The sequence below is a fragment of the Pinus tabuliformis genome, chromosome 9, assembly GCF_031772625.1.
Source record: "Pinus tabuliformis cultivar Carrire ecotype Pingquan chromosome 9, CPIR1, whole genome shotgun sequence".
Taxonomy (NCBI): Eukaryota; Viridiplantae; Streptophyta; class Pinopsida; order Pinales; family Pinaceae; genus Pinus; species Pinus tabuliformis.
The window spans coordinates 1,479,051,644-1,479,070,634 of NC_142307.1; positions in this window are offsets into that span (position 1 = coordinate 1,479,051,644).

Genomic DNA, 18,991 nt, shown 5'->3' on the forward strand with positions numbered 1-18,991 from the left:
TCACTCACAACCGGTACCTCAGGAGCAACAGAAGACGGAGACCCTTGATCACTTGGAACGGGAGACGGGATCGATGATTCAGCCAGGATGACAAACTTCAAAACAAAACCCTAGGGAAACTAACGAGAAAGGACCCTACTCAAACTAACGCAAACAAGATCTAACTGGGTAAATGTTAATCGCGGCCGAATAAATTTTAAGACGCAAGGACATAACTTGACCTTTTCATTTTTTAAGAGTCGAGAAAAGGACAAAAAGATGACTCTAGTCGCCTTCGAATGTTCAATGAGCCCGAAGTGAAAAATGCTCAGATGAGCCTTTTCTTTTAGGGAGTCTGAAAAGGACCAAAAGTGACTACTCTGGAGAGCTAGGCAAAAAGGTTTACCAAACAAATCTGTAAAACTGCATATACACCTTGGCAGTCATATGAAAACCAAAGACTTCCCATATGGCATTCAATCTTCCCAAATGTTGTGTTCGGTGCGTTACAGCTTGTAAGGCGGCAGACACGGCTTCCTATGGATAAAGGATGATAACCTAGTGGGGTCTCCCCATATACTCGACGGTACGTGGGAGCTCAAATCCGTGCTAGACCACTTGTTGCGTCACGGAAGGAGGAATCACCCAACCTTAAGTGAAACAAAAGTGACTAGGTTTAACGACACCGGAGCACGTCTCTAGCCTAGACCTCTATATAGTGAGCGTTATGTTCCAATGCATTTTTAAGTTCATTCAGTTCATTTTAAGGTTGATCTTGTATTAGGTTTCAGTTTTCAGGCCTTACCGTATGAAATCTCTCAAAATTGCCTAAATGCAAACTATATGCCAAAATATGTCATTCCATTCGATGAATGCTAGTTACGAGAGGGTTTGAAGGCTTTCACGCAAACGAAATTATCACAAAACAACAAATAGCTTCCCTAATGCAGCTAATGGAAATTCACAAACTTTTCTTTGAGATCACTAATCACTAATCAAAATGAAAAGCTTCTAGTTCTCATTAACTAATACAAAGCAAAAGAGATTTTTCTTTTTGTTGATGGCAAAGTGCATTAAACAAACTTTGAGAAATAATAACAAACAAATGTGAAGAGAACTGGTTGACCCCAAACAACTGTGATCCGTGTCCGAGTAGCGAAAAGAAATCGAAACAATGTCAAGACTGGTTCAACAACAATCACTTAAACAACCAAGCAAAGAGGAAGGCTTGACCAAACCAATAGAAAGCAGTAAACGAACCTTTGCAAACGAGTAACCAAGCAAAGCTGATCCATCAAACTTGGAATGATAAAACTAGGTCACAAGACAAAAAGCAAGATTCGCTCAACAAGACCCACAATAAAGTGCATCAATCTCCAAACAATGAAAATCATAAACCAAGTGAAGACAGCAGGGGATAGCAAGACCAACAGGTTCAGGAGGTAGAATTGAAGAAATTCAATTCTACAGGAATCAGTGCAGGTGGTACACAGCAACAATGCGCTGATAAAGAATTACGCATAACAACAATGCGCTGTCAGCGCGGAAGTACACGCCTTACCCGCGATGGTCCGTTTTTCAGAACCGTCGCGACTGTTTGGTGTATTAATGTGATGATCAGGAAGTCACAAAAAGGGCTGCGCGATGACAGCGTGACTGTTTTATTATAAACCGCGATGATGTTCAAAAAAGGCCACAATCAAGCCAAAAACTCCCAAACCAAGGCAATCAATCTTTAAAAAAACAAGGCACCTCCCAGACCGAACCAGGAAGCCAAGAAACAGAGAACTAATCCCCAAACTTTGAGAAGAGAGCAAAAACAAACTCAAGGAAAAATTGAACAAAAAGGACAAAAGCCAGCTCCAAGCTGTTCAGTTCGTAAACCAAACCGGAGATTGACTAAAGTGGTGTTGATCTACTTTGCTAATGCAAAGCAATAGCGTTTCGAAGGCTATCTGGCCATGCTTCAGGCTCCGTCTAAAGTTTACAAATCAAACAACAAGGTAAATTCCCCAGTGGAGTCGCCAAATTGTTGTGGAGGTAAATCCCCTCTGCGAACAGAGGCGATCCCTACTAGTCCAAATAGGGTCTAGCAACAATCAAACAACGCTAACACGCAGGTTCCTAATTGCAAATTAAAGACCAATGATGAAGGCCTACCTGGATTCCAATGCTAGTACTTGTAGAAGAGTTGATGCTCTCGTTCCTTTGCTCCGGCTGGTCACAATCCTCACAATCCTCGTGCACAGACACCTGCACATGCAAAGAACGATGCAAACACAAGCATAAAATCCAATAGATGCAACTATATATCAGTCAGAAAGGATATAACTCAAACACCATCATAACGATAATAAGAGTGGAACCATAATGATAGTCGTCTATTATTGATAAACAAAGAAGAATACAACCATAGTTCTGATGTTAAATCCTTCTCAAGAGGGTCCAGCCAGCAAGTTCCTCAAGCATTCACCCTTGAAGGTAGATCTCCCAAGACAAAACTCTCTCTCACACAAGTTTACACAAGATCAAAACACTTCACAACCTTCCTTAAGCTCTCTAACAATCCCACACTTGTCACACCAGCTACCTATCAAGCTCACACACTATCAACAACACTCCAAACACTATGAATTCCAAAACTAGCAGCTCATAGCAATGGTGGAGGCTTAAATAGGAGAAGGAGTCTCCACGAATGGTGGGAGGATGAGCTTATCTCCAAGGAAGGTGGCTCAAATGACGAAACAGACATGCCAGAGAAGGGAGGGCGACATATACAAGGCCAACAACCAGGTCTTGAGGCATCTGGAAGGCTGGTTGTTAGGACAAAATCACCCAGACTAGATCATCGCAGGTGAATAACTGCACTGGAGCGCTGACATCGCTGCTGAATAACGAAGAAAGTCATGTCAGCGCGATCAAATATGAGCAATAGTCGCGCTGTCTCATGAAATTCGACCATCACGGGAATCACGTGTACTTCCGCGCTGGCAACGCATTCGGTCTGTTTTGGAGCGCTCATCATCGAGTTTATTTTTACAACAGTCGCGATGATAGAAAAACTTTGGCAAATTGGGTCATTTGGCAACATTAGAGAGCATGAGCATGATTGATTTGGTCTCATGACACAGTAGGAAGACTGACAGAAAGACAGTGACAAATTACTGTGTAACAGTCCTAACCCCCGAACTGCAACCGGTTAAAACATAAATATAACATGTGCCCTTGATATGTTAAGAAACAATGGTAGTAGAGGTGGTAGCGCACTGTGCTAGCTTGCCAGAGGTCACAAGTTCGATCCCGTTGAACCCCCAACAACATTTTACATGACCTTTCCAGGGCCACGTGGCCGCCTCCGGGCTTGCCATGTGTCGACACCTGATTTGTCACCCAAAAAGGAATATTTTAGGGAATATTCTTTTTTTAATATTTTCAAAAATCAATTTATTCTTGGTCAAATGTCCATAAATTACAGTTTACTAGACTTTTTAAATTGCGATAACTCATTCATATGGTGTCGGTTTTTTGAACCATTCGCGACGCCGGAATTAGGAAGATGACATCCATCCGTTCACACAGGTTTTACACTCTTTCGAACACTTTGAAATTTGAGCTATCATTAAGGTCCTGGATCAATATCTGATCACTTGGAATCATTGGAAACCCATGGGGATTGAGTCATGGTGTATGTTGAAAGTTTTGTGTTTTCAATGCTTTGTGATTTTTTTATGCTTGATTTGTATTTTTGACTATATATGGTGCATGACCATGCTACTTTGTTTGTGGTGTCATATTGCTACTGGTTTTCCATGGTTTTCTTCTTGTTTATTTCTTGTTCTTGCCTTTTATGTTTTGAAGGTCTTGGGAGTTGGTTGGGGAAAGAGGAAATTTAATGGAGCTCGAGGAGAGTTGAATGAAACCCAGTAGGTAATGTGAGACCTGAATGAAGCATGGTACATGTATAAGGGTAGTTGAAGGCAAGAGTATGACAGTCTGTTGGATTGGTTGGGTCCATTGGGATAATTAGACAGTGGCAGGATAGTCATGAGAAAGGTAAACAAGAAAGGTAAAGTAAATGGATTTGAGGCATCGGATGCCTGGGGTATGTTGGGAACAATTGATCTCAATGTTGTGCATGTGGTTCACGAATAAAGGGAGTTCTCTTAACCTTGATCTTATGAACGATGGTAATTGTGTTGTGATTATGATTATGTTGATGTCTATATATGTATATATATATATATATATATATATATATATATATATATATATATATATATGTACATATGTCATTGTCTGAGAGGGTCATCAGGGATTATGATTGTCTTATGCTAATTTTTATATGTATATATGTATGTATGTATGTCATTTTCTGTCAGGATCATCAGGGATCATTCTTGTGGAAGAATGATTTCTTATGCAGGTGAATGGCATGAAGAGGTTCCTAGCTTATGAGGAATATAGTGGGAAAAGTAGCCCTGAAAGATATATGAGGTTAGTATAATGTGGATATAAATTGATATTATGTGTCTATACTATGCCTATGTTTATGTTATGGCAGGTAATGCTGAGCGATACATTAATGGAATGAAAAAAGTGTGATATGTGACATGCTGGGACAAGCATGGATAGTAGAAAGACACTAGAAGCAAGGTTGTCTAGTAGAGACAGTATGGTCTCTGGATGTGCAGTACTACTATTGTGTATATGTTGTACATGTACTTGTGGTGTTGTGTACATGTTGTATATGTGGTGCTGTGTACATGTGGCATTGTGTACATGTTGTATATGTGGTAATCTGTGAATATGGTCTTTTGCACATATGGTGCCATGTACATGTTGTATATGTGGTACTGTGCACATATGGTGTTGTGTACATGTTGTATATCTAGTGTTGTGTACATATGGTGTTGTGTGCATGTTGTACATGTGGTGTTGTGTGCATGTTGTACATGTGGTGTTGTGTGTTTTTGTCTACCCTACGATTTGTATGTTTCAAAAGAGTTGCATTGGATATATTTGGGGTAGAGATAAATAAAATGGTCAAGTGGGAAATTTTTGGCTCTTATAGTACGCTAGAAGTCTCTAGTGCAGGATTATGCATCAATAAATCTTTCACTGAGTGGGTGCAGCAGTGTAGAAAGAGAAAATAGGAAAGGAATGATCTCGTAATTAACAGTCGAGCATGTCTTAGGGTGGATTATCATTCATACCTGTCCAAACGACCCCCGCAGACACCCCGGGGGATAACTTGCACAATAATTACATGAGTGCTACCCCCCGGAGTGGAAAATTCAGTAGGGAGGGATCAACCGATCAACAACCCAGATTGATTCTAGGGTGTCTCGGCTTGATCCCACCCCTCCATTCATTCACCCATCGGAGATAAGTGGGGACTACCCACTGATAGCAGCTGAATGTTGAAGGTTACATAAACCCCCCCCCACTCGCCACTCTCATCCACTTGTCACCCCTCCAATCATCCTCTACCACATGTCCCCTATTACACAGTAATTTGTCACTTCCCGTTCCTGATCCCGGAGAACCATAGTGGTGACTACTGTGTTATACTTTCACCATGAAACCTATGCTCTTGCATCCCTTGAAGTTTGAAGAAAGTAGTCCCCACTCCCTTCAAAACATTGCCAGAGAATACTTCTTAAATCACAGTTTTTAAGATCAACGCTCTTTCCCAGGTCTCACCCACTCCGATTTGCAGAGTTTAACATTGTGACCCGCACCGATCGGTGCTACTATTAGCCAATATCCACATCGGTCTACTTCTTGAATTTTTTTATAAAAGGAAACGGAGTTTCATGTCTAGAAACTTCTAGTGGTGATGTGATGGATGTTCGTTTGGTTGGATAAGGGCCGAGAACTCCATATAAGGTTCTTTCCCCCTTAAAAGTGGACCTTCCCAAGGAGTTAAGACCTTCTTCCCCCTTGAGTGTATCTCTTTCATATCCTCTTCTCCCTATATAAAGCACTTCCTCTTACCCTTTTTGGTTACACACAATACAACACATAGTGAAAGTTGTGGAGAGATAGAACCAGCTGCAGAATTCTGAAATCTTTAGCTTTTGATAGAAGAAGATTAGTCGTAGATGACAAAAGACTAGTATTTGGTAGCTAAATCATGAGGAGAGAGAGTTACAGCTTGGAATCCATTTCATGTCAAGCTAGAGGAGGAAAAGAGTGTTGAAAAGGAATGTAGCAGGACTTTGATACCGTAAAGGAGATCTCCAAGGTCAAGGCTTCGGTTGTATTTCTCTTTAAAGTTTATTTTAATACAACTAATGATTTATTTCCTATATCTGGTGTAATATTACATTTGATAGATTAGAACTCCTTGACCTTTTAATTAGATTGGATTTGATTTTATGTTATCATGTTTGTTGTTGTTTCTTGCATGTTTTTTTAAGGTATTTGAGCGAAAGGAAAAAAAGAAAGTTGGAGCAAGGAAGCAAGATCACCATCAAGTGGATTAGCGTCATAAGAGGTAGGCCCTCTTATTCGATTCTAATCTAAGGAAATTTACATTAGATTTTATTGTTTGTGGCTAACACCCTCTCTTGAGCTAGAGGGATCGTCTCTGTCCGCAAAGAGGATACTCCTACTCCACAAATTGGCGACTCCCCTGGGGAAATATATCTCCTTTTCATGACTCTGTTTTTTCTACTTGTGTGCCTAGTTTGTTTATTTATGGTCTTCTGGATCTGTATTGACCTGTTTGAAGGAATACAGACACTAGCCCACCCTCTGATGTGTTAAGTTTGGCCCTGTGTGAAGTTCTTTTATTTTTTATTTGAATCCCTCTATCAGTGCTATTTTTGGCCAAATAATCACGTTGATCAGGCCTATCAACACTAGTTTTAGCCTGATATTCACGTCGATCATGCCAATCAGGCTAGTTTCAGCCCAAAATTCGTACCAATCTCCGATTTAAGAAAAAATAAGAGTTTCTCCCATTTCAGTGCCAGTGTATCTTGACCCTCAGACTCTCTTCTTCCACCCAAAAGTGACTATAATGTTTTGTTTGCTGGTTTTGATTGATTGATTGGATTGAAGTTTCATTGCTTGATTTTTTGAGTTTTGGGGATGGTTTCTATGACCCTAGGGCATCTAAGTCAATCACCATTCATTTGTTCGTTTACTCATTGTGTCAAGTTTTTGATTTTCTGATTCATTTAATCCATATTTCGGCCGCAACATATTCTTTGCTTCATTCTCAATTGAATGAGTGAAAGAGTCTCTTCTGTTCTCTTATTTCAAGTGTCTCTTTTCTCTTTCCAAGCATAGATTACATTGCTTGGTTTGTCGATTGAAGAATTTATGTATTTGGTTTGTTTGATTCAGATTTCAGAATTTTTCTTAGTTTCATTTATCATGCTTTGGATTTGATCAATGCTTGTTTGTTCAGAACTGTGAAAATTTTCATTAAAGTGCTTGGTGTGAAAGATTCATTTTGCATTTTATGAAAAGAAGAACATCATTCTAGTTTACTTAAGTGAAAGTATTACATTAGTAGCATTATTGAGAAGCTAGGATTGCATCATCATAGGCTTGAGAAATGAAATGAAACTTCTTTTGTTGTTAAGGGAATATTAAGTGCATTTAGGACATGTATTAGTGAAAGATTTCGTTCTTTGATTGTTGCATTGATTGTGTGCTCTCTATCTCTCAATTAGTGTTAACTTTCATCGAAGAAAGATTTCTTTTCTCACACATCTGCATTTAGGAGTTTTTATATGACAGCAGTAGGACCTTGGAATTGAAACCTAATTCAACATAAACTGTTAAAATTTATTGAATTAACCTAAGGAAGCATTGAAACTTAACGCTCATATTTAGAGGTCTAGGCTAGAGACGTGTTTTGGCATCTTTAAACCTAGCAGCCGTCATTCACTTTGGCATTAGACAGTGCTAGTACGGACTTGTGCTCCCTGTACCATCGCGTATATAAAGAGAGACCCCACTAGGTTGCAATCATTTATCCATAGGAAGCCGAGTCTGCCACCTTGTAAATGTGATACACCAAACACAACATTCGTGGAGATTGCCTGCTCGTACTTTTTTGTTCGCCGAGAGGTATTTTGTAGTTCACAGTTACTTGGTAAACCCTTTTTACCTAGATTATCTTAAGCAGTCATTTTGGTCTTTTTGACTCTTTAAATTTAAAATATCTCCGAGCACTTGTCCTTTTGAGCTCGTTAACTCCGAAAGCGACTAGAGTCACCTTTCACCCTTTTCTCGACTCTTAAAATATGAAAAAGCAAAGTTTTGTTTCAGTTTCTTAAAATTAACTACCCACGAAATATTCCTCGTTAAAGTTATCTTCCTTAGGGATTCTTTAGGGTCGATTCCAATGGCAACATTTCTAGAGTCTACCAGTCAAGTATTCCCCTCAGATGGGAATCCTAGTCCTTTTCCTTCTTTTGGAAATGCTAGTGCTCCTTATATGGCAACATTGTCTCTCCATGGGTTAACCATTGGTTTACATATCTAGTTATTTTCGACCTCAGTGGTCCCGAGTGTCCTGATTCCTATCCAACCATCTCCTTCATTTGAACCAGATCATGTTGATTCTAAGGTTGACCTCTCACATTCTTCTTGTGTTTCTTCATCTTCCTCTTCTACTTCGCCTGGTGAAAGTATGAAATCCAGTAACCAGGAGGCTAAGAAGAAGAAGAAGAAGATGAACAAGAAGAAGTCATATAAGTGAGATACCAACCATGCAGTTATTGCCCCAAATGCACTTCCCGTCAACAAACCTTTCGATCCTTTGCGGAAAGTAAAATTCCCTTGCAAGCTATGTAAGGGTGACCATCTCCTTCGAGACTGTCCTAGAATTCCCAGAGTCTTAGAGGTATGGTCTCAAAATCTGGATCGGCCATCCCCATCAGCCTCTGGAGATCATGTCGATGCTACACCTTCGGCTAGTGATGGTAAGAAGAAAGGAAAAATTAAAGTCCCCTGTAGGTTATGTGGATGAGATCATCTTCTTCACCTATGTCCTTTCATGGATAAAGATTTCAAAGTTTTGGAAAACCTTAAAGTTCCTCAACCCCAACTTCCTGTTGGTTATCAGAGGTTTTCTTCTAACCCTCTCCTAGATGGTACAAATATTGACATGGATTCATCTCTTGCCCATCCCACTTTTCCTGAGCTTGACTGTCTTGTGTTTGTTCCCAACCAACCATTGGTCGAAACGAGTGTCGACTTGGCTCCGCCTTCAATTGTTCACTCTGTTCCTGATGCGAGTAGTGATCATACCACTCATGTTCTTCTCATCTCCTCATATTCTCGTGAATTTAATAGTGGCCCTCCCGTCTTAGTTTTTCAAGAGAGTCCTTCTCCTCTTCTTACAGAACATGTGGGAAATCATATGATACCCCCACCAAGTAGTATTTTCATTTATTTTGATTGGATTCCATTGATTGCTTTCCACCTTCCATCTTATGTGCCTTTCCAGATCATAGTATAAGCCTACAATATGGTAGTACATGGCACTATATTAGATGAAGGCACATATGTTAGCATCATGTCTTCTACTACTTTGCAAGCTTTGGGTTCCCCACATCTTGTACCTATCACCCAGAATATGTTGGCTTTCAACGGAGGAACCAGTCAGCCCTTAGGGATCCTTCCGAAGTTCCCTATTACTTTGGGAGGAAAGACTGTCTATATAGACGTGATGGTAGTCCAAGGTCCCTTAGATTTAAATATTCTCCTTGGGCATGACTATGTTTATGTCATGGGAGCTCTTGTTTCTTCGCTTTTCCATGTGGTTTGTTTTCCACGCGAAGGGAGAATAGTGACCATTGATCAATTGTTGTTCATTTATCACCAAGTGCCTCCTTTGCAAAAATCATCCGCTATTAGTTCTTTTTTGCAAGCAGTACCTTCCCCACCATAGGTCAATTATGTGGCTACCCATTTTGCCTCCACATCTGTTGATGATTACACGGATGGTATAGTACATTATGTACTGGGGGCATTGGAACCCAATATTTCATTAGTACTAGTTGACATGTATTCCTCCTAGAGCATGGTTCTTTCATCTAGCGAGGACCTCTTGGGAGCCATGTTCTCATATGTTCCATGATCAGATGTTATGAACATAGTTCCTTGTCTTGTGTCAAGCTCGTTAAAAAATGAATTAAGGAGAGTGTCAGAGCATGGTTCCTAGTCTTGTGTCAAGCTCCTTAAAAAATGAAACAAGGAGTCTTGAGGATAGTTCTTTTACTGTGTCAACCTCATTAAAAAAATGAAACAACTTCCTTTTCCAAATCGAGTATTTGATTAAGATCTCGTCAAATTCCGATTGAGTCTTTCCTTGATCTCAAAAGTGACACTTCATTCCATCCACCTTTTAGCAACTTGATGTCTACTTTGGTGAATGAAATGAAGTTCAGGGGGCATGTGCCTCGGCTCTCATCATGTTGGGGGCATGCCATTTTTTTTTTCATCCAAGCATAGTTTTTCATTTCAAGCTTGTGCAAACATGAAACCGAATCCAAGCATAGTTTTTTGTTTCAAGCTTGTGTAAACATGAAACCGAATTCAAGCAAAGTTCCCCATGGTTCAAGCTTGTGTAAAAATGAACCCATGCCCAATTTACATCTCTTGATTGCCATTTTTATCAACTAATTTCCACTAGATGAGCCTTGGTTTTTTCATTCCTTCGCCACCATCTCTTTGTCCGATCATATGCTTTCACTTGATTGTTTTTATTTTCCTAAGGAACCGCATCGATGAGTGGTTTTACTAGCTAGCCTCTTGACCTCTTAGTTTTTGAGCAGTTCCACCATAACCAGAACCAGTTGCTTCCCTTTATACCACTCGTTCCTCCAGGATGAGTCACCTTTAATCTCTTTTCTAAATCGTAAAAAATTGAAAATATTTTCGAGTACTTTTTCCCTTTTATACTCATTAAATTAAATAAAAGCAGGGAGTCATCTTTAAGCTCTTTTCTGACTCTCAAAAGAGGAAAAGATTGTTGAGTACTTGTCATTTCGAACTCGTTAAAGTAAATGAATCGACATCACCTCAGTATACGTTTACCCCTTTTTCATGATGAGGTTGACTATTTATGAAAAAAGGTACTCCTTGGTTGACATAGCCAAGAGGTTCTCTCGAGTATTGTTTTCCACCTTTTCGGGCTCGAGAGACAACTTTACGAAAAGGGACCCCTTGGAGTTTTCTTTTCTGTGTCTTTTTCAAACTCTCTAAACATGAAAATGATGTCGAGTTTCACCTTTGTCGAACTCGATAAAAGATTAAACGACATAGGACTTGTCATTATGACGAGACCGAGCTACTCCTTCCTAGGGATCGTAAAATTTACTAGGATGGATCCATCCGAAGGATGGACTTATATTACAATCATATGTTATCCCCGTCAAGCTTGTGTAAAAATAACTCAGGTACTCGCCAAAAATGGTGGGGAAAAATTGGAAATATTTCATCAGTTGTATTCCTCACTTGAGGCGGCATGTTGCTCATGAACATTGACACTCATCTCCTATCCGTGTCAGGTTTTGGGACATCCTCACTCTATCACTTTCCTCCCTGGGTTTTGGGTTATCCATTTTAAACCTCTCATATGATCTTTGCCACGTCACCATGACCTTTGATCTTATGTCGTCAAATGCTATCAAAATCCAGAGTTGTGTCATCCACATGTTCAAGAGAAGTCAATACAAATCCAAAAGACCATAAATAAACACACTAGGCACACAAGTAGAAAAGAAAAAAATGATTAAAAGGAGATGTATTTCCCCAGTAGAGTCACCAATTTGTGGAGTAGGAGTACCCTCTCTGTGGACAGAGACGATCCCTCTAGCCCAAGAGAGTGGGTCTAGCCACAAATAAGGCAATCTAATGTAAATTTCCTTAGATTAGAATCGAATAAGAGGGCCTACCTCTTATAACGCTAATCCAATTAATGGTGATCTTGCTTCCTTGCTCCAGCTTCCTTTTGTTCCTTTCGCTCAAATACCTGAAATAAACATGCAAGAAACAATAGCAAACATGATAGCATAAAATCGAATCCAATCTACTTAAAAGGTCAAGGAGTTCTAAGCTATCAAATGTGATATTACACCCGATATAGGAAATAAATCATTAGTTGTATTAAAATAAACTTTAAAGAGAAATACAACTGAAGCATTGATGTTGGAGATCTCCTTTGTGGTATCCAAGTCCTGCTACATGCCTTTTCAGCACACTTTTCCTCCTCTAGCCTTACATGAAATGGCTTCCAAGCTCTAACTCTCTCTCCTCATGCTTTATCTACCAAATACTAGTCTTTTTTCATCTAAGACTAATATTCTTCTATCAAAAGCTAAAGATTTGAGAATTCTACAGCTGGTTCTATCTCTCCACCACTTTCACTATGTGTTGTACTGTGTATAACCAAAAAGGGTAAGAGGAAGTGGTTTATATAGGGAGAGGAGGATAAGAATGAGATCCACTCAAGGGGGAAGAAGGTCTTATCTCCTTGGGAAGGTCCACTTTTAAGGGGGAAATAACCTTATATGTAGTTCTCGGCCCTTATCCAACCATACGAACATCCAGCACATTGCCACTAGAAGTTTCTAGACATGAAACTATGTTTCATTTTATAAAAAATTTCCAAAAGTAGACCGCCACATATATTGGGCTAATAGTAGCGTCAATTAGCATGGGTCACAGCGTTAAACTCTAAAAATTAGCATGGGTGAGACACTGGGAAAGAGCGTTGATCTTAAAAACTGTGTTTTAAAAAGTATTCTATGGAAATGTTCTGAAGGGAGTGGGGACTACTTTCTTCAAACTTCAAGGGATGCAAGAGCATAGGTTTCATGGCGAAATTATAACACAGTAGTCACTACTAGGGTTCTCCGGGATTAGGAACGGGGACTGACAGGAGAGTGAAAAATTAATGTGTAACGGATGACCCCTAAAGCATGAAGTCAAAGATGAGAGCGATGGCTAAAATGCTTTAAGATAGGGCAAGGACTTGGAATACCAGCATCGGAATACCTACAACTCAAACATACATGTACATATCTAAAATATAATATTCATGCCTGATAAACATGAGAGGCATATAACAATACATGAATCCATGGTGTAGGCGCAGCTATCCATCGAGAAAAGGATCATGTGCATGGATCCTTGGCATGGACGCAACCATCTGCATAGAGAGGATCAAAAATGAAAATACCCACGATATGGTCATAGCCATTCGACTGAGCAAGATCAAAATGATACCCATGGCATGGTCGCAGCCATCCGTCTAAAGAATCATGTATATAATCATGAATGACTCATCACTCCTCGCAACCTGGACTTTTGTGATCTAAGCCCAACATCTTGTGCTCCAACACAACCCGATCAAAGTACAAATTATAATATGTGAATAGATGCGCTGAAGTCGAACATGCTAGCAAATCACTTGATTACCGGCCAATGATGTGAACCATTAAAACGCGTGAGAGAAACCACCCATAATGTCAATGGCTCTCAAGGTACTATCAGTACAATTCACGAAGTATGAATAAGGATTTGAAGTCAAACACTTGTGAAATCATTTGATCGAAGGCCAATGATGAGAACCTATCATCTAGTGTGAAGAACTTGCCATTGAGGCATGTAATCTCTAAGGTACGTGAAGGGAGTTTCTAGATCAACTTCCTGGATAATGAGCTGAAGTCGAAAAGAAGTGATATGTCGAAGGAAGGTCATAATGAATGCTTCATCATCAAAATGAAATGGGAAACACAATGAATGAGAGTAATCCAAGATGGTGACATATGATTAGACAATGTATAGGTAGGAAGACTTCTCTTGAACATGTGGATGGCCTGACTCCGGATTTTGGCAGCATTTGACAACATAGGATCAAAGGTCATGGTGACGTGGCAGAGATCATATGAGAGGTTTAAAATGGATAACCCAAAACCCAGGGAGACAATTGACAGAGTGAGGATGTCCCAAAACCTGACACGAACAACGGATGAGTGTCAATGTTCATGAGCGACATGCTGGCTCAAGTGAGGAATACAACTGATGAAATATTTCCAATTTTCCCCCACATTTCTAGCAAGTACCCTAGTTATTTTTACACAAGCTTAACGGGGATAGTATATTCTTGTAATATAAGTCCATCCTTCGGATGGATCAATCCTAGTAATTTTTACGAGCCCTAGGAAGGAGTAGCTCGGTCTCATCATAATGACAAGTCCTATGTCGTTTAATCTTTTAACGATATAACAAAGGTGAAACTCGACATCTTTTTCACGTTTATAGAGTTTGAAAAAGACACGGAAAATAAAACTCCAAGGGGTCCCTTTTCGTAAATTTGTCTCTCGAGCCCGAAAAGGTAGAAAACAATAATCAAGAGAACCTCTTGGCTATGTGTGTCAAAAGAGCTGCATTGGACATCTTTGGGGAAGAGATAAATAAATTGGTCAGGTGGGAAATTTTTGGCTCTTGTACACTAGAAGTCTCTAGTGCAGGAATCTGCATAATAAACCTTTCACTAAGTGGGCACAACACTGTAGCAAGAGAAAATAGGAAAGGAATGATCTTGTAATTAATAGTCGAGCTTGTCTTAGGGTGGATTGTCATTCATATCTGTCCGAATGACCCCCGAAGACACTTTGGGGGGTAACTTGCACAACAATTACGTGAGCGCTACCCCCCAGAGTGGAAAATTTAGTAGGGCGGGATCGACCGATCAACAACCCAGATTGATTCTAGGGGGTCTCAAGCTAGTAGTCCCAGTTTTGGGATCCAGGGGAAAATATCTGTGTATATGTGTTTTATGTGTTATGCTCTCGCATTGTTTATTTTCTATGTTTTTAGAAATCATATGCAGGTAATTCCTATATGGGGTTAAAACCTACATTTGGTATCAAAGCTATTTTGGCTTCAAGGGGATGCCTTTGTTGCTAACGGGTTTCGCCCAGGCCTGTGGTAGACCATGTTCAGTGGGAGATCTGCGGGATCGATTCTGGTGGTGAAAGAAGATGGTGAGTAGTGGAAAGATAGAGATAGAGAAATTTAATGGTCTAAGTTTTAAGTTGTGGAAACTCAAGATGGAGGATCTGTTGGTGGATAAAGATCAGTGGATCGCGGTAGATCCAGGTACTAAACCAATGGGAGTGTCTGATGAAGAATGGAAGAAGTTGGATCGGAAGGCAAAGAGAACAATATGATTGTGTGTCTCAAATTTAGTATTATTGAATGTATCAGGGGAAGCTACATTGAAGGCTTTGTGGGACAAGTTAGGGACTTTGTACCAATCTAAGTCTCTAGTGAATGAACTGTTCCTACGGAAAAAGCTGTATAACCTGAGGATGAAAGATGGAGACTCGGTGACAGAGCATCTAAATAAATTTAATATTGCGGTAAGTCAGTTATTGTCTGTTGATATTAAAATTTTAGATGAACATAAGTGCATCAGTTTGTTGTGTTCTCTACCAGATTCATGGGATAGTCTGGTTATTGCAATAGGTAGCAATGCAACTACCTTGCAATTTGATGAAATAGTCTCATCCTTGCTGATAGAGGAGACGAGACAAAAAAATATGGAGATCCAGAATGGTGATGCCTTGTCTGTATGAGGACGGTCCCATAACATAAACAAAAATAAGTCATCGAGTGGGAGATCTAAATCTAGAGGGAGATCTAAATCTCCAGGAAAACCTGTAAAGGAAGTGTGCTGGAAATGCGAAAAGGAAGGGCACTACAAAAGGGACTGTAAATCTAAAGCTCCTGACAAAGGAAATGGATCTGATGATGCTCCTTCTATAGAAGTGAAAACCACCTCAGATGAAGGTGGGGATGTGTACTTGGCTTCTTCAAGTACACATGTAGATCATGAGGCATGGTTGATTGACTCAGGTGCATCATTTCACTTCACTCCCCATAAAGAATGGTTCTGCTAGTATGAGAAATATGATGTTGGTGATGTCTTCTTGGGGGATGACGAGAAGGCTAGAATCGTTGGTCATTGAAAAGTAAATTTGATGTTGCAAGGTGTAAGGATTAGAACACTTTTGGGTGTTCTGCATATTCCTATATTAGCCAGAAATCTGATTTCCGTAAGCAAGCTGGATGATGCAAGTGTAAAAACAGTGTTCGAGAAAGATACCTGCAAGATGGTTCAGGGAGCACTGGTACTGATGCAGGGAGTTTGGATTGGAACTCTGTACAAGATGCAAGGTAGCACTGTTATTGATGGGTACAATAGTTCTGTGGTTCCTGAACGTGGAGCAGAAAATCTAGTGGTCTCTGGAGAAAAGATCATGCTATGGAATCAAAGTCTTAGACATATTGAAGAGAAGGGCCTTCAAATACTTCATGGTAAAGGTATGGTAGAAGGTATGACTAATAGCTATCTGGATTTTGATTCCTATGATAATTGTGTATATGGGAAGCAGAATCGAGTGAGTTTCCCCTCTGGTGGTAAGAGGGCGAAACAGATATTAGAGCTTGTGCATAGTGATGTGTTTGGACCTGTGAAGGTTCCATCACTGGGTAATTTTGTGTACTATGTATCATTTATAGATGACTTCTAAAGGAATACATGGATATATTTCCTCAAGAAGAAATCTAAAGTCTTTGACAAGTTTAAAGAATTTAAGGCTCTGGTGGAATACCAGACAGAGAAGAAGATAAAGGTGTTGAGGATAGATAAAAGAATTCTGTAAGAAGTGTGGTATAGCACAACAGAAGACTACTCCATACACACCTGAGCAAAATGGAGTTGCAGAAATAATGAACAAGACTTTGATGGAAAGGGAAAGAAGCATGCTCAGTGGTGCCGGGTTAGGACAGGAATTCTGGGCAGATGCGGTGGAGACAGCATGTTACCTGGTCAACAGATCACCTTCATCAAAGTTGGAGGATAAGACTCCACAAGAGGTATGGACTGGTAAGAAACCCTCTCTTTCACATATGAGGGTATTTGGATGTGATGCATATGTACATGTTCCAAAGGAGAAAAGAACAAAGTTGGATAATAAATATGAAAAGTGCATCTTTATTGGATATAAGGATGGTTTAAAGGGCTATAAGCTTTGGAACCCAGTAACAAGGAAAGTTGTGTACAACCGAGATGTGGTGTTTAGAGAGGTGAAAAATGTTATTAAACATGAAGTCCCATCAAATGAACCTGAGAAGATATAGTTTGAGCTAAAGGAGGAATAATTAGACTCTATAGCATAAGAGGAATCAGAAGATGAAGAGCCAAAAACTCCGATTGTGAGAAGATCAGTTCGAGAAAGAAGGCAGCCAGAAAGGTATAGTCCATCTGCTTTGTGTTCAAATTTTGCTTTATCTATTACTGATGATGATCCCAAAAATATGAAGGAAGCAGTAGATTCAGAGGATGGCAAACTCTGGAAAGATGCCATGGTTGATGAAATGGCATCTTTGCACAAAAATGAGGCATGGGATCTGGTGGAGTTGCCAACTAGAAGGAAACCCATTGGCATCAAATGGGTGTTCAAGAAGAAGAAAAATGCAGAAGGAAAGGTGGAGAAATATGAAGCTCGATTGGTAGAAAAAGGTTATTCCCAGGTGCCAGGAATTGATTTTGGTGATATTTTTTTCCTATTGCCAAGGTAGCTTCTATTAGATTACTTTTATCTGTTGCTGCTGCTTTTGATTTTGAGGTAGAACAGATGGAAGTGAAGAAAACATTTCTTCATGGGGATCTGGAAGAAGAGATCTACATGAAGCAACCTGAAGGCTTTGCGGTGAAGGATAAGAAAGAACTGGTATGCAAGTTAAAGAAGTCTCTGTATGGGTTAAAACAGTCACCAAGGATGTGGTATTAGAAATTTGATACATTTATACGGGGACTTGGCTTCACCAGAAGCAAAGCAGATCACTTCGTGTATTTAAAATTAATTGGTGACCGTGTTATTTATCTAGTCTTGTATGTGGATGATATGTTTCTGGTCGGAAATGATAAATAAATTATCCAGGATTTGAAGACCCAATTGTCCTCCAAATTCAACATGAAAGATATTGGTGCTACAAACTGTATTTTGGGCATGGAAATTAAAAGAGATCGAGAAAAGAGGAAGCTCTGGTTAAACCAAAGGAAGTATGTCGAGACAATATTACAGAGGTTTAATATGCAAGATAGTAAACCGGTGAAGGTTCCTATTCATGTAGGTGTAAAGTTATATGTTGAACAGTGTCCCAAGATACAAGAAGAGGAAGAGGACATGTCCTGTGTTCCATATGCAAGTGCAGTCAGCAACCTGATGTATGTGATGGTATGTACTAGACCAGACATTACATATGCAGTGGGAGTATTAAGCAAGTTTATGTCAAAACCAAGGAAGGAGCATTGGACAGTAATGAAGCGGGTTTTCAGGTATTTGTGTGGCACTAGTGATTATGGTTTATGCTACCAAGGAAGACTAGGATTTGACAAAGTTTTGGATATTCGTGGCTTTGTTGATGCAGACTGGGTTGGAGATCTGGATCAGAGAAGATCTACAAGTGGGTATGTATTTAACCTATTTGGAGGTGGAGTCAGTTGGATGAGTAAGAAACAATATGTAGTGGCACTATCAACTACAGAGGCAGAATACATGGCAGCCACTCATGCAAGAAAGGAAGCAGTTTGGTTGTAGAGATTGTGTTCAAGTATGGGGTTAGTATAGGGAGCTATATAGGATAGACTATGACAGACAGAGTGAAATTTTCTGGGAAAAAAACCCTGCTTACCATTTAAAGACAAAGCACATTGATGTTCAGTATCACTTTGTGAGGTATATGATAGAAGAAAAAAAGGTGTTGCTGGTAAAGGTGGACATTTTGAATAATACTGCAGATGCATTGAAAAAATATGTGAGCTCTGAGAAGTTCTCTTGGTGTAGAGAAACAATGGGCATTGCAGGGCTGGATAAATGACTAAGCTCTCATGTGCCCCCTTGTGGAAATAAAACAAGTGGGAGAATGTTGGGTTGTGTTATATTCATTCCATGACTAGCCTACCTAG